Below are 12,912 nucleotides of genomic sequence, written 5' to 3' on the forward strand. Positions count from 1 at the left end.
CTAGTATTGATTTCATAAGAGCCAATTGTTGTCATAAGAAAACATACTCTGTAAGATTAAAATTTATTCCTATAATCCCAGCACTTTGGGAGGTGGATCACCTGAGGTCAGGAGTTCAAGACCAGCCTGGCCAACATGGTGAAAATCTATCTCTATTAAAAATACAAAAATTAGCCAAGCATGGTGATGGGCACCTGTAGTCCCAGCTGCTTGGGAAGCTGAGGCAGGAGAACCACTTGAACCTGGGAGGTGGAAGTTGCAGTAAGCCAAGATTGTGCCATTACAATCTAGCCTGGGTGATAGAAGGAGACTTCATTTTAATTTAAAAAAAAAAAAATGCCAGGTGCAGTGGCTCATATTTGTAATCCCAGGACTTTGAGAGGCCAGGGCAGGTGGATCACCTGAGGTCAGGAGTTCAAGACCAGCCTGACTAACATGGTGAAACTCTGTCTCTACTAAAAATGCAAAAATTAGCCAGGCATGGTGGCGCGTGCCTGTAATCCCAGCTACTCAGGAGGCTGAGGCAGGAGAATCGCCTAAACCCAGAAGGCGGAGGTTGCAGTGATCTAAGATTGTGCCATTGCACTCCAGCCTGGGCAACAAGAGTGAAACTCCAACTCAAAAAAAAAAAAAAGAGAGAAGAAAGAAACCCCTCTAGAAAATGAAAATGGCAAGGAAGTAGATTTTTTTCCCTAGAACCTCCAACCTGAGCACGGCCCTGGTTTGGCCTAGTGAAACTGATTTCAGACTTCCGACCTCCAGAGCTGTGAGGGAATACGTGTGTGTTGTTTTGAGCCACTCAGTTTATGGTCATTTGTTACAGTCACAGGAAACTAATATACACTTTGGCATCTGGAAATGGGGTGCTGCTGTAACAAATACCTAAAAATTTGGAAGTGGGGTGCTGCTGTAAAAATACCTCGAAAAGTGTACCTGTAGTCCCAAGGACTTAGGAGGCTGAGGTGGGAAGCTCACTTGAGCTCCAGAGTTTGAGGCCAGCCTGGATAAGCAAGATACCCATCTTTAAAAAAAAAAAAGGAAGTACTTTTGAAATTGGGTAATAGAGCTGGAAGAATTTTGAGAAGCATGATAGAAAAAGCCTAGATTGCCTTAAACAGACTGTTATTGGAAATATTGATTTGAAAGAGTGTGAGGGCCAGGAGGAAGTGGGAAGCACAGTAGAGAAAGCGTGTATCACCTTAGAGAGAATCTATATTGTCATAAACAGACTATTAGTAAACATGTGAACGTTAAACGTGCTGCTGGTGAAGGTTCAGAGGAAATGAGGAACGTGTTATTGGAATTCGGAAGAAAGAGGGTCCTTGCTATGCAGTGGCAGAAACCTTAGCTGAATTATGTCCTACAGTTTTAGGAAAATAGAACTTGTAAGGAATGAACTTGGGTATTTAGCTAAGATTTTCAAGCACAGGGTTGAAGGTATAGGCTGGGTTCTTCTTCCACACTATAACGACCTTTGACAGGTAAGAGATAAAATGAGGGAAGAAATGGTAAGCAAAAAGGAAGCAAGGCTTGATGATCTGGGAAATTCTCAGACTCTCCAGATTGCAAAAGACATTAAACTTCTGGAGATTCACTGTCAAGAAAGCAGGCTCTAGAGAGAAGGTCAAAGGTGTAGCTAGATAACCTTTTCTAGTGCTGAAGAGATTAGATATGTGATTCATGGAGTCCCTCAACTGTTTTAGCAAAAGCCATGAATAGAGATGGAATGATTTATGGAGGAGCCTTTTGTTTAAAGGATTAAATCTCTGTGACATACACAGGAGACCACCAAGGTTTTTGAGAGTGTAACAGCAACACTGCCAGCTTGGACTGAAAGGGATGGACAGAGAATCAAATGAAAGAAGACTGTCAGAGTCCCAAATTCTACAAGCAGGAAGCAGGTTGATAAAACTACTCAGCTGCAAACATATGCTGCCCTTCAAGAAAAAGAACGATGACTTTGAGGTGGTGCCTTGGGTCCAGAGGGTGGAGTCTCAAGCCACAGAGAATTGTTTCCGGGTCTTGAGACATAATGGAGTTCGCTCAGTTGGAATTCAAAATTGCTTGGGGCTAGTGATGCCTTTCTTCCTTCCATTTTCTCTCTTTTGGAATGAGAATATCTACAACTATTATCCTGTGTCTGTACTAGAAGTAAACCATTTGTTTTCTAGTTTTGCAATACCACAGATGCAGAGAGATTTTGCCCCAGGATGGACCATGCCCAAAGTCTGCTCCACACCTGATTTAGATTATGTGGGCAATGAGATTTAGAACTCTTGAGCAGATTATACCTAGATGAGATTTGGGGCTTGAGATGCGCTGTAACGGGTTGAGACTTTGGGGGATATTGGGATAGGGTGAATGCTTTTTGCCTGTGGGATGGATGTGCCAAAGGGAAGTATCTTGGGTCCCTTCAGGCTGGGAATCACTCAGGGCAAATCTGCCTCCCATTCCCTTCAAAGTCATCCCTCTGCCCACAGAGATAAATGCATATTCTGATTACCTCCTTTGGAAAGACTTACCAGAAATTCAAAAGAATGCGACCATTTGTGTTTCTCCTATCTGTTACCTGGAAGCCCCCTCCCCACTTTGAGTCTTCCTGCCTTTGCTTCAAGTTGCCCCGCCTTTCCAGACCAAACCAATGTACTTCTTACATATACTGATTGATGTCTCATGTTTCCCTAAAATGTATAAAACCAAGCTGTGCCCCTACCACCTCAGGCACATGTCGTCAGGACGTCCTGAGGCTGTGTCACGGGCACATCCTCAACCTTAGCAAAACAAGCTTTTTGAATTAATTGAGACCAGTCTCCGATTTTCTGGGTTTGCAGATGTGAATGTTTGAGGGCTGAGCAGAATGTGGTAGGTTGAATAATGACCCCCAAAGATATTCAGGTCCTAATCACTGGAACTTGCTAATACCACTTTATATGGCAAAAGGATCTTTGTGTGTGTGATTAAGTGAATGATCTTGACATGACATTATCATGGGTTATCCACGTGGGCTGTAAATATTATCACAAGCGTCTTTATAAGAGGAAGGCAGCAATGTGAAGACTAAAGCAAGATGCTACATTTATGGTGTTGAAGGCGGAGGAAGGGACTCCAAGCCAAAGAATGCAGATCTAGAAGCTAGAAGAAGCAAAGACAGGGATTCTCCCCTAGAGCTTCCTGAGGGAGCACTCTCCTGCAGACACCTTGATTTCATCCCAGCAGCCTCCAGGGTAGATTTCTGTTGGGTGAAGCCATCATATTTGGGGTAATTTGTTACAGCAGCTACAGGAGACTAATAGGGTGTTGTTCAAATATCTATCCTCATTTACTGTGTTGTGTGTATGTATGTGTATGTTTAGTCTTGTGTTATCAGTTCTTGAGAGAGGACTGTGAAGCTTTCTAACCACTGCTATTGGTTTTTCAACTTCCCCTCCTTAGTTTTCAGTTTCTGTTTCTTGTGCTTGAAAGCTCTCTTATTAAGTACATAACACTTAGAAGAGTTGTGTCTTCCCAGTGAATTCTCTTTTGTCACTTATACAATGTTCTTCTTTGTCTCTGGCACAGTTCAGAGATCAGGCATGGATGGGGGGGGGGAATTTATATGCAAATTTGAGGGGCTCGCTCTGCTGTGCTTCTTCCTTTTCCTCCTTTCCAGAATTGATTGCCTCCTTCAATTTCCAGCCACTCTGCCGGCCTCAAACTCCATCCTCTGGCACCTAAAGCCAATGTAACTTTGGCTTTGTACTTGACTTTTAGCTAACCCCCAAGCGGTCACAGACTGGCCAGGAGAAAGCCATAAAAATGATTTCACAAAGTACAGTTGCCTTCCTCAAATACTCTCTGATTGCTGCCTGCTTTTTGGTTGCTTATCAATGTCTTAATATGTTTTAAACATACTTTGTCTCAAGTTTATCATTGTTGTCTGTGAGAGGATCAGACTGACATAAGCCACTTTGTCATTACTGGGACCAGAAATCCCCTTAACTATAATGAAAATTTTAAAAGCATCTAGAGTTCAAAAAAATTAAAATGCAAACAGCTGCCTTGGAAAGTGGAGAAGACAGAATGAAAGCAGCGGGCCCATGACACACTTCTCCCCTGTTTACCATGGGGGACACTGGGAGAGAAAGAAGCGGGAGGTCTGTCTAAGCCCCAGTAAATACGCAGCTCACTGGTTATCTGCTAGGAGAGGGCTTATCAGTGGAATTCTTTCAGCTGATAACAGACAAACCTAGAATCTATGGATTTATGACTGAAGAAGATCACATGAGTTATACAATCGTTTGAGCTGTCAAATGGAGTTGTTTCACAACCTAAATGCTCCTCACTCTGTGAGGTGACCTGCAAACCTCATTAGAGACCTGGTACACTGCTCTGAGCCAGAGGATCTGTGTCTGATGCAGGAAGGACAGGCCTCCCGCTATGCTGCCTGTGCCTCTTGGTTATTTGTATTCACAAAATTTAATACTGGAACAACCTCTGCTTTGTGTAAATCTGGTTTAATCTGATCCTTTGTGTTAGCTCAGAAAATATTTATAGTAAATATTGAAATGGGGCCAACATGTTTATCATGAAAAGTTCACATAAATTATTAAGAAAAGCATCAAGAAACCAAAATATACACAGGTGAGGGCGACGATGGGCCTTTCACAAAGGAGAACATGAAACTGGTAACCAAACAGGAAAAATTCATACTTCCTAGTAATCAATGTAAATTAAAACAACACTGAGGCTTTTATGAATCTTTCAAATAAGCAGTTTTATAAATAATTGAAACATATAATAATGGCCAGGCTAGAGACACTCTCATATCCTCCTGTAGGGGAATAAACCTTCATTAAAGTCTTTTGAAAAGCAGTTTGCGAATATACTTCAAAAGCCCCACGACTTAAGAAAAAATATATTGATCTCTGCCCCTAATTCCTGACACAGATCTAAAACCCTTGGAATTTCCTGGATGATAGAAGGATCTTTTGTTCTAATGAGGTGCCTCTTGGTGGGCTCCCGGCACCAGGAGGACCAAGACACGCTTAGGAGCTTGGAACTTTCAGGGTTATCCCCCAATCCTCCAGGGAGGAGAGTGAGGCTGGAGACGGAATGCACAATTGATCAGGCCTGTGGACCAAAGCCTACACCAAAATCCCTAATCCACAGAGTTCCGAGAGCTTCCAGGATGCTGAACACATCCACGTACCAGGAGGGCGGTGCATCCCAACTCCACGGGGATGGGAGCTCCTGTGCTGAGGACCCTTTCAGACCTCGCCCTAGGTACCTGTTCATTGAGCTGCAAATACTTTCTGCTAAACCAGGAGACATCAGTAGTGTTTTCTCTGACTTCTGTGAGCTGCTACAGCAAACTTAAAACCTGAGGAGGCGGCTGTGGGAACCCCCAATTTGTAATCAAGGTGGTTAGAAGTATCAGAGGCCTGGGACTTGTGCTTGGCTCTGAAGTAGGGGCAGTCTGGGGGCCTGTCAGGTCTGCACTAACTCCAGGTAGGTAGTGTCAGAACTGAAATGAATGCCAGGACACCCAGCTGGTGTACAGAGAGTTGAAGAGATGATTAAGTGTGAGGAAAACCCCCAGACATCTGGTGTCAGAAGTGTTTTGAGTAGAAAAACAGTGTTTTTCCTAGACCCCAATAATTTTACTTTGGCAGATTTACACTAAAGAAATCTAAATACGGAAAATAAATCTATGGCCTAATTTTTTTTAATGGGAAATAATCTTTAATAAGCACAACAGTGATTACATGGTTATAGTGTGGTATATCAATTCTTTGGAACACTTTTCCACTATTTCAAATCATATTTATGAAGGCTACACAATAATACATGCATATAATGCAATGTCAAGGGGTAAAGGCAGGCTACGAAATGCTCTACATACTGTATTTTTGATAAAGATTGGAAGGAAATGTACCAAAATGTTATCATTGGCCATCTTTGGAAAATGAAACTATTATTGTCTTCTTCTTTATACTGCTTAGAATATCTAAGTTTTCTTTCTTTCTTTTTTTTTTTTTTTTTTTTTTTTTTTTTTTTTTTTTTGACACAGCATCTTGCTCTGTCGCCCAGGCTAGAGTGCAGTGGTGCAATCCTGACTCACTGCAACCTCTGCCTCCCAGGCTCAAGTGGTTGGTTCTTCTGCCCCAGCCTCCTGAGTAGCTGGGACTACGGTTGCACGCTACCACACCTGGCTAGTTTTGTCTATTTAGTAGAGACGAGGTTTCACCATGTTGGCCAGGCTGGTCTCAAACTCCTGACCTCGGGTGATCTGCTCACCTCGGCCTCCCAAAGTGCTGGGATTACAGGCATGAGCCACTGCACCTGGCCTAGAATATGTAAGTTTTCTTTAATGAATGTGTATTGCTTTACCACAGAAACAAAATTTGTAAAGTCAGAAAAAATTATGAATGCTAATTATCATAATACAATATTACCTTACAATTTAGATGTGGAAGCAAACAAAATGTAATGAAACTAAAATTACTGTCCAGACATATGCATTATTCCTTTCCCTCCGCTGTCAACAAAGTAATTTCTGGCTAAGTGGGAATAACCATCTGATAGCTACTACTTCCCTTCATAAATCAACATGTGTATAGCAGTACACAGAACCCAAGAAAATACAGAGAAAGCCAAGCAATTTTTAAAAGAAAAACGTTTGCCAAATTGTCTACAAAGCACGTGCTGTGAACTTCAGAAATCTTGTTAGAATATGACAAAAAAGTGTGTGTGTACATCTTTGTAATGGTTTATAGAAACAAACACCAAAATGCTAAGCCCATGCACTACAAGTCATAGAAATATGGAATGAAGGTGGAGATGTCATTAGATAAAACGGCATAAATAAGCAGTTCTCAAAGTGTGGTCTGCAGCCCCCAGGGCCTGTGTGGACAAAATGGTTTCATAATATTGTTAAGATTTTGTTATTATTCATTTTCACCATGTTGATATGTGCACTGATGGAACCAAATCAGTGTTGGGTAAAACTGCTAACAGCATGAACATCCTCTGTGACGCTAAACAGGAGTAGTAGACGTTGCATTCTTGACTGCTATGAAATTGCTGATTCTTTTTGGCTGGACGCAGTGGCTCACACCTGTAATCCTAGCACTTTGGGAGGCCAAGGTGGGTGAATCACAAGGTTAGGAGTTCAAGACCAGCCTGGCCAATGTGGTGAAACCCTGTCTCTACTGAAAATACAAAAAATTAGCTAGGCATAGTGGTGGGCACTTGTAATCCCAGCTACTCGGGAGGCTGAGGCAGAAGAATCACTTGAACACAGGAGGCAGAGGTTGCAGTGAGCTGAGATCACGCCACTGCACTCCAGCCTGGGTGACAGAGTGAGACTCTGTCTTAGGAAAAAAGAAAAGAAAAAAAGAAAAAGAAATTGGTGATTTTTTAAAATGGCAGTCTCAATGAAGAATGTACTTAATAAAGCAGTAAAAAGTATTAATTCCATCTAATCTCTGCCCTTGCTCATGTACTGTTTTTAATATTGTGTGTGATGACATGGGAAGCAGGCAAAAAGCATTTCTGCTACAATTTGAAGCGTCTTGGTTGTCTACAAGAAAAGCACTTACGTCATTTTATGGGTTGTAAGCTATACTAACTGCTTTTTGCATAGAGCACCATCTTTACTTGAAAATATGACGAATAACCTAAAGTGATTCAGACTTGTGTATTTGGCAGACATTTTCTGAAAAATGAACAAAGTGAGCCTGTCACTTCAAGTGAAACAACTGATGCTATTTGTTGCCAATGATAAAATTTGAGCTTTCAAATGAAAATGACAATTTTGGAAAACTTGTATCTGCCATTTTGAGTTTCATAGCTTCTCTGTATCTTTGGATAAGACTGACATTAATGCATGTAATTTTTTTAGCTTGTATAATGGAATGTGTCAACAGTTGGAAGATCTGCATAACTTAGTGAATCAATGTTTTCCAAATGACCAGTGCATCATTAACAATAATGCATGAGTAAAAGAGCCATTCAAATTGCAAGACAGGCCAATGGGTATTAATGTAACAGATATGAAAAGTTTCTCGATATGGTTTCATGTTCTATATTGCAACTAAACTTTAAAAAATTACAATTGTTAAATTTGGTATCATATCGAAGAATAATCCACAATGATCTGAAAAGGCCATTAAAATAGTCCTTTGGTTTTCAACTATAAATCTATATACGGTCTAATTTTCTTCATATACATCAACCAAAGCATCATATCACAACAGACTGAATTCAGAAGGTGTGAGAATCCAACGGTCTTTGGTTTAGCCAGACACTAAAGAGATTTGCAGAATTATTGTATTAGTTTTTCCTTTTTTTTTTTTTTTTTTTTTTTTTGACAGTCTCACTCTGTCACCCAGGCTGGAGTGCAATGGTGTGATCTCAGCTCACTGTAATCTCCGACTCTTGGGTTCAAGTGATTCTCCTGCCTCAGCCTCCTGAGTAGCTGGGATTGCAGGCGTGTACCACCATGCCCAACTAATTTTTGTATTTTTAGTAAAGATGGGTTTCACCATGTTGGCCAGGCTGGTCTTGAACTCCTGACCACAAACAATCCACCCGTCTCAGCCTCCCAAAGTGCTGGGTTTATAGGCGTGAGCCACCGTGCCTGGCCTTTTATTAGTTTTTCTATTGCTGCCATTAAAAATTACCACAAACCATAGTGGCTTAATAACACAAATGTATTCCCATATAGCTCTATAGGTCAGCAGTGTGACACGGGTTCTCACTGAGCTAACATCAACGTATCAGAGAGCTTCCTTTTTGGAGGCTGTAATGGACACTCTGTTTCCTTGCCTTCTCTGGCTTCTGGAGGTCCTGTTCATTCCTCAGCTCTTGACTCCATCCTCAATCTTGAAGGCCAGCAATAGTGCATCTCCCTCTGAGCCTTTTCAGTAGTCATGTCTCCCTCTGACCAGTTGGAAAAGGTTTTCTATTTTTCAGGACCTGATGATTAGATTAAGCCCACCTGGATAATGAAAGCTAATCTCCCACCTCAAAATCATTGACCCTACTCATATCTGTAATGTCCCTTTTGCCATGTAAAGTAACATGTGTATAGGCTCGGAGTATTGCAATGTGGACAGAATTGAGGGCCATAACTGCTCACCATGAATGTGAAACAGTGCCATTCTTCCCGCTAACTTTGTTTGCAAAATATATTTTTCATTAGAATGCATGTATGTTAATACATAATGGGTCTGTCATTATCCTAAGTGAGTGAATTTTTTAAAAAATTATCAATTTTGCTTTTTAATATGGTGTCTTGGTCCATTCAGTGTTGCTATAACAGAATACCTGAGGTTGGGAAATTTATAAAGAAAAGAGGTTTCTTTGGCTTATGATTCTGGAGCTGGGAAGTCCATGAAGCATGGTGCCCGCATCTGCCTGGCCTCTGTGAGGGCTTTCTCCTTCATCATAACATAGTGGAGAAGCGGAAGGAAAACAGGCATGGGCAAAAAAGGATCCGAAAAAAGAAGTAGCCTTGCGTTGTAACAACTCAGACATCCTCCATAGAAAGATGAAATTATCCCATCATACAGAGAAAATGCTGGAAAAATGCGGTGGTAAGTATCATTAGGTGAGTTGACCAGAATCTTTCAGATGAGTGGGGCTAACTCCCAGATATACTGGCAAAAGCTCTAGCAAAGAAAGAGCTGCTTTAAGGTGTCCTTCAAGCATCTCTTCTGTCCCCAATGTCACACACTGACTGGCAAACCCTGGGGATGTGTTTCTAGTTCCTATCCTATGGCTGGGTTTCATGCATGTCAGACTGACCCTGTCCTGGAACCCTACTGGTGCGACTACTGTGACATGGAATATGGTTCTACATGGCTCCAAAAAACTACTCCAGACTCCCTCCATGGCGATCTTATGTCAGATTTTGCTAGCACTTATCTACTCTTCTTTTTTTTAGAGACAGAGGTCTCACTATGTTGCCCAGGCTGGACTCAAACTCCTAAGCTCAAGTGATCCTCCCACCTCAGACTCCCAAGTAGCTGGGACTTACAGGCATGACTCACCACACTTGGCTTCATCTACTCTTCTATTTTTTTTTTTAATCTTAAGCAAGGCTTCCAAATTTGTGAATAATAATATAGTCTATCATTGCAATGTCAAAGAAAACCAAACAAAGCTCCTACCTCAAAAGAGGAGAGAATTAGAAGAAAGAAGACGACTAACATTTGCTGAGTGCCTGCTATACATACTCCTGTTATTTTAACTGGTGTCTCTTTAATTCTCTCTAAAAACCTCTGAGAGATCTCATTCTATCCTTTCACAGGTGGGGAAACTGAGGTTCAGCAAGGCTAAGAAATTGTTCTGGGTCATGCAACAAATAAGTACAAGAAACAAATTCCAAACCTGGGTCCATCTGGTTCTAACATTCACACAGGTTCCGTTCCCCCCACTGTCTGCTAAGCAGTGTTGGGTCCCTGGAGTGTGTTAAAAGAAAACACCATGCTCTGAACACCAAAACCTGAAGCAGAGGCCATCCCTTTCTGAACTGAGGCCAAGCCCAGGAAGGCGCTTACTCATCCCTCACAAACCAGCATGTGAAAAGCAGCTGATGACCTCAAAAGAGAACCACAAAGGGAATGAATTTATCAAAGATCCCTTGGCCACAGCCCACGCACCGCCATGGGACCTTCGAAGTGGAGCAGAGAGGGCCAGCCACTGCATCGGGCCAGATGGACTTGACTTCAGACCTGGTTCTGCTACTCATTAACCAGGCACAATTGGGAAACAATTTTGTCTTTGTAAACCTCCACTTTCTTTCCCATTTTCCCATGCATGAGAAAACAATAATGCTTTCCTCTTCCCAAGTTTCTCCAAGAATTAAAATAACAGAGACAAGACACTCATGGGTAGTGAGGGAGCCAAGTGAAGAAGACCCTCCTGATAGCTTGCAGTAAACGCTGTGCAAAGGCATGGAAGCAGAGAGAGCTGCATGGCTTTGAGCATAGCTGGGCATACAGGGTAGGAGAAATGTGGCTGGAAAGGTCATGTGTGTCAAGCAAGCTTTGGTTAAGCTTTGGTTTTGTATGTGAGGGAATCACAAAATTACAATGGCTGAAACAAGATAAAAGTGGTTTTCCCTCCATGAAACCAAGCAAGGAGTTAAGCAATACCAAGCTAGTGGCTCCACAATTGAGGACCCGGCTCCTTCCATTTTGTGACCTCACCATCCTCGTGGTCTTCATGGCCCAGGATGGCTACCTGAGCTCTGGCTATCATCTCCATATTCTCGAAGGGAAGCAGAATGACAAGGACATTCCTCTTCACCTTCCATCCAATTACCGAGAACTTAGTTACAGGGCCCATCTGATTACCCGGAGCTTCACCTAGAACACTCTGAGGAGATTTCCGAGTGCAGTGGCTTATGGGCAGTTGTCCATGTAGGATTCAGAGAGAGGAGTAAGCATTCCTCATGTAGCTTGCTGGTGCCAGGATAAGTAATATGGACTTTGTTCTTAAGTAATTGTGATTGTGCATTTTGACCTACCTGGTAGTTAGCTGGGGTACTGGTGCAGAGGCTTGTCTTTGCTTCAATCCCTCAGGCTGGAGCTCCTCCCCAGGTGTCATCTGTTGAAAGCATTTTTTTTTTTTTGAGACAGAGATTCGCTCTTGTCACCCAGGCTAGAGTGCAATAGCAATGATCTCAGCTCACTGCAATCTCTACCTCCTGGGTTCAAGCGATTCTCCAGCCTCAGCCTCCCAAGTAGCTGGGATCACAGGCATCCACCACCACGCCTGGCTAATTTTTGTATTTTTAGTAGAGAAGGGGTTTTACCATGATAACCAGTCTGTTCTCAATCTCCTGATCTCATGATCCACCCACCTCAGCCTCCCAAAGTGCTGGGATACAGGCATGAGCCACAGCACCTGGCTAAAGTGTCCAGTTTTTAACAACAACAATAAAAAATTAGAAGGCATACCTCCCAAAAAGAGAAAAGTACTACCCATTCACAGGAATTTAGACATTTCTCCAAAGAAGATACACAGATGGCCAACAGACACATGAAAAGGAGAATGCTCAACAGCATTAGTTATTAGGAAAATGTAAACCAAAACCAGAATGAGGTACCCCTGCATACCTACTAGGATAACAATAAAACTGAAAATAACAAGCATTGGTGAGGATGTGGAGTCACTGAAACCCTGATGCTGGTAGGAATATAAAATGTTTCAGCCATCATGGAAGCCATTTGGTGGTTCCTCAAATAGTTAAATATTGAAGGCCAGGCATGGTGGCTCACACCTGTAATCCCAGCACTCTGGGAGGCCAGGAGAGGCAGAAAACTTGAGGTCAGGAGTTTAAGACCAGCTTGGCCAACATGGTGAAATCTCTACTAAAAATAAAAAAAAATTAGCCAGATGTGGTGGCACACACCTATAACTCCAGCTACTTGGGAGACTGAGGCAACAGAATTGCTCGAACCTGGGAGGTAGAGGTTGCAGTGAGTCAAGATTGTGGCCACTGCACTCCAGCCTGGGTGACAGAGCAAGACTCTGTCTCAAAAAAAAAAAAAAAAAAAAAAAAAAAAAAAATTGTATTATCATGGGATCCAAGAATTCAACCCCTATGTGCTTACCCTCCCAAAATAAAAACAGGTTCTTAAACAAATACATGTACATGCATGGTCACAGCAGCATTATTCACAAAGCCAAAAGGTGGAAACAGCCCAAATGTCCATAAACTGTGGTATGCACAAACACATATGCACACACAACAGAATACTACTCAGTCATAAAAAGGAATAAAGTCTGTTAAATGCTACCTAAGGATGAACCTTGAAAACATTATAAGTGAAAGAAGCCAGGCACAAAAGTCCACACACTGTGACTCCGTTTACATGAAACATCTACAATAAGTAAATACAGAGACAGCAGTAGACTGGT

The sequence above is a fragment of the Saimiri boliviensis genome, chromosome 14, assembly GCF_048565385.1.
Source record: "Saimiri boliviensis isolate mSaiBol1 chromosome 14, mSaiBol1.pri, whole genome shotgun sequence".
Classification (NCBI taxonomy): domain Eukaryota; kingdom Metazoa; phylum Chordata; class Mammalia; order Primates; family Cebidae; genus Saimiri; species Saimiri boliviensis.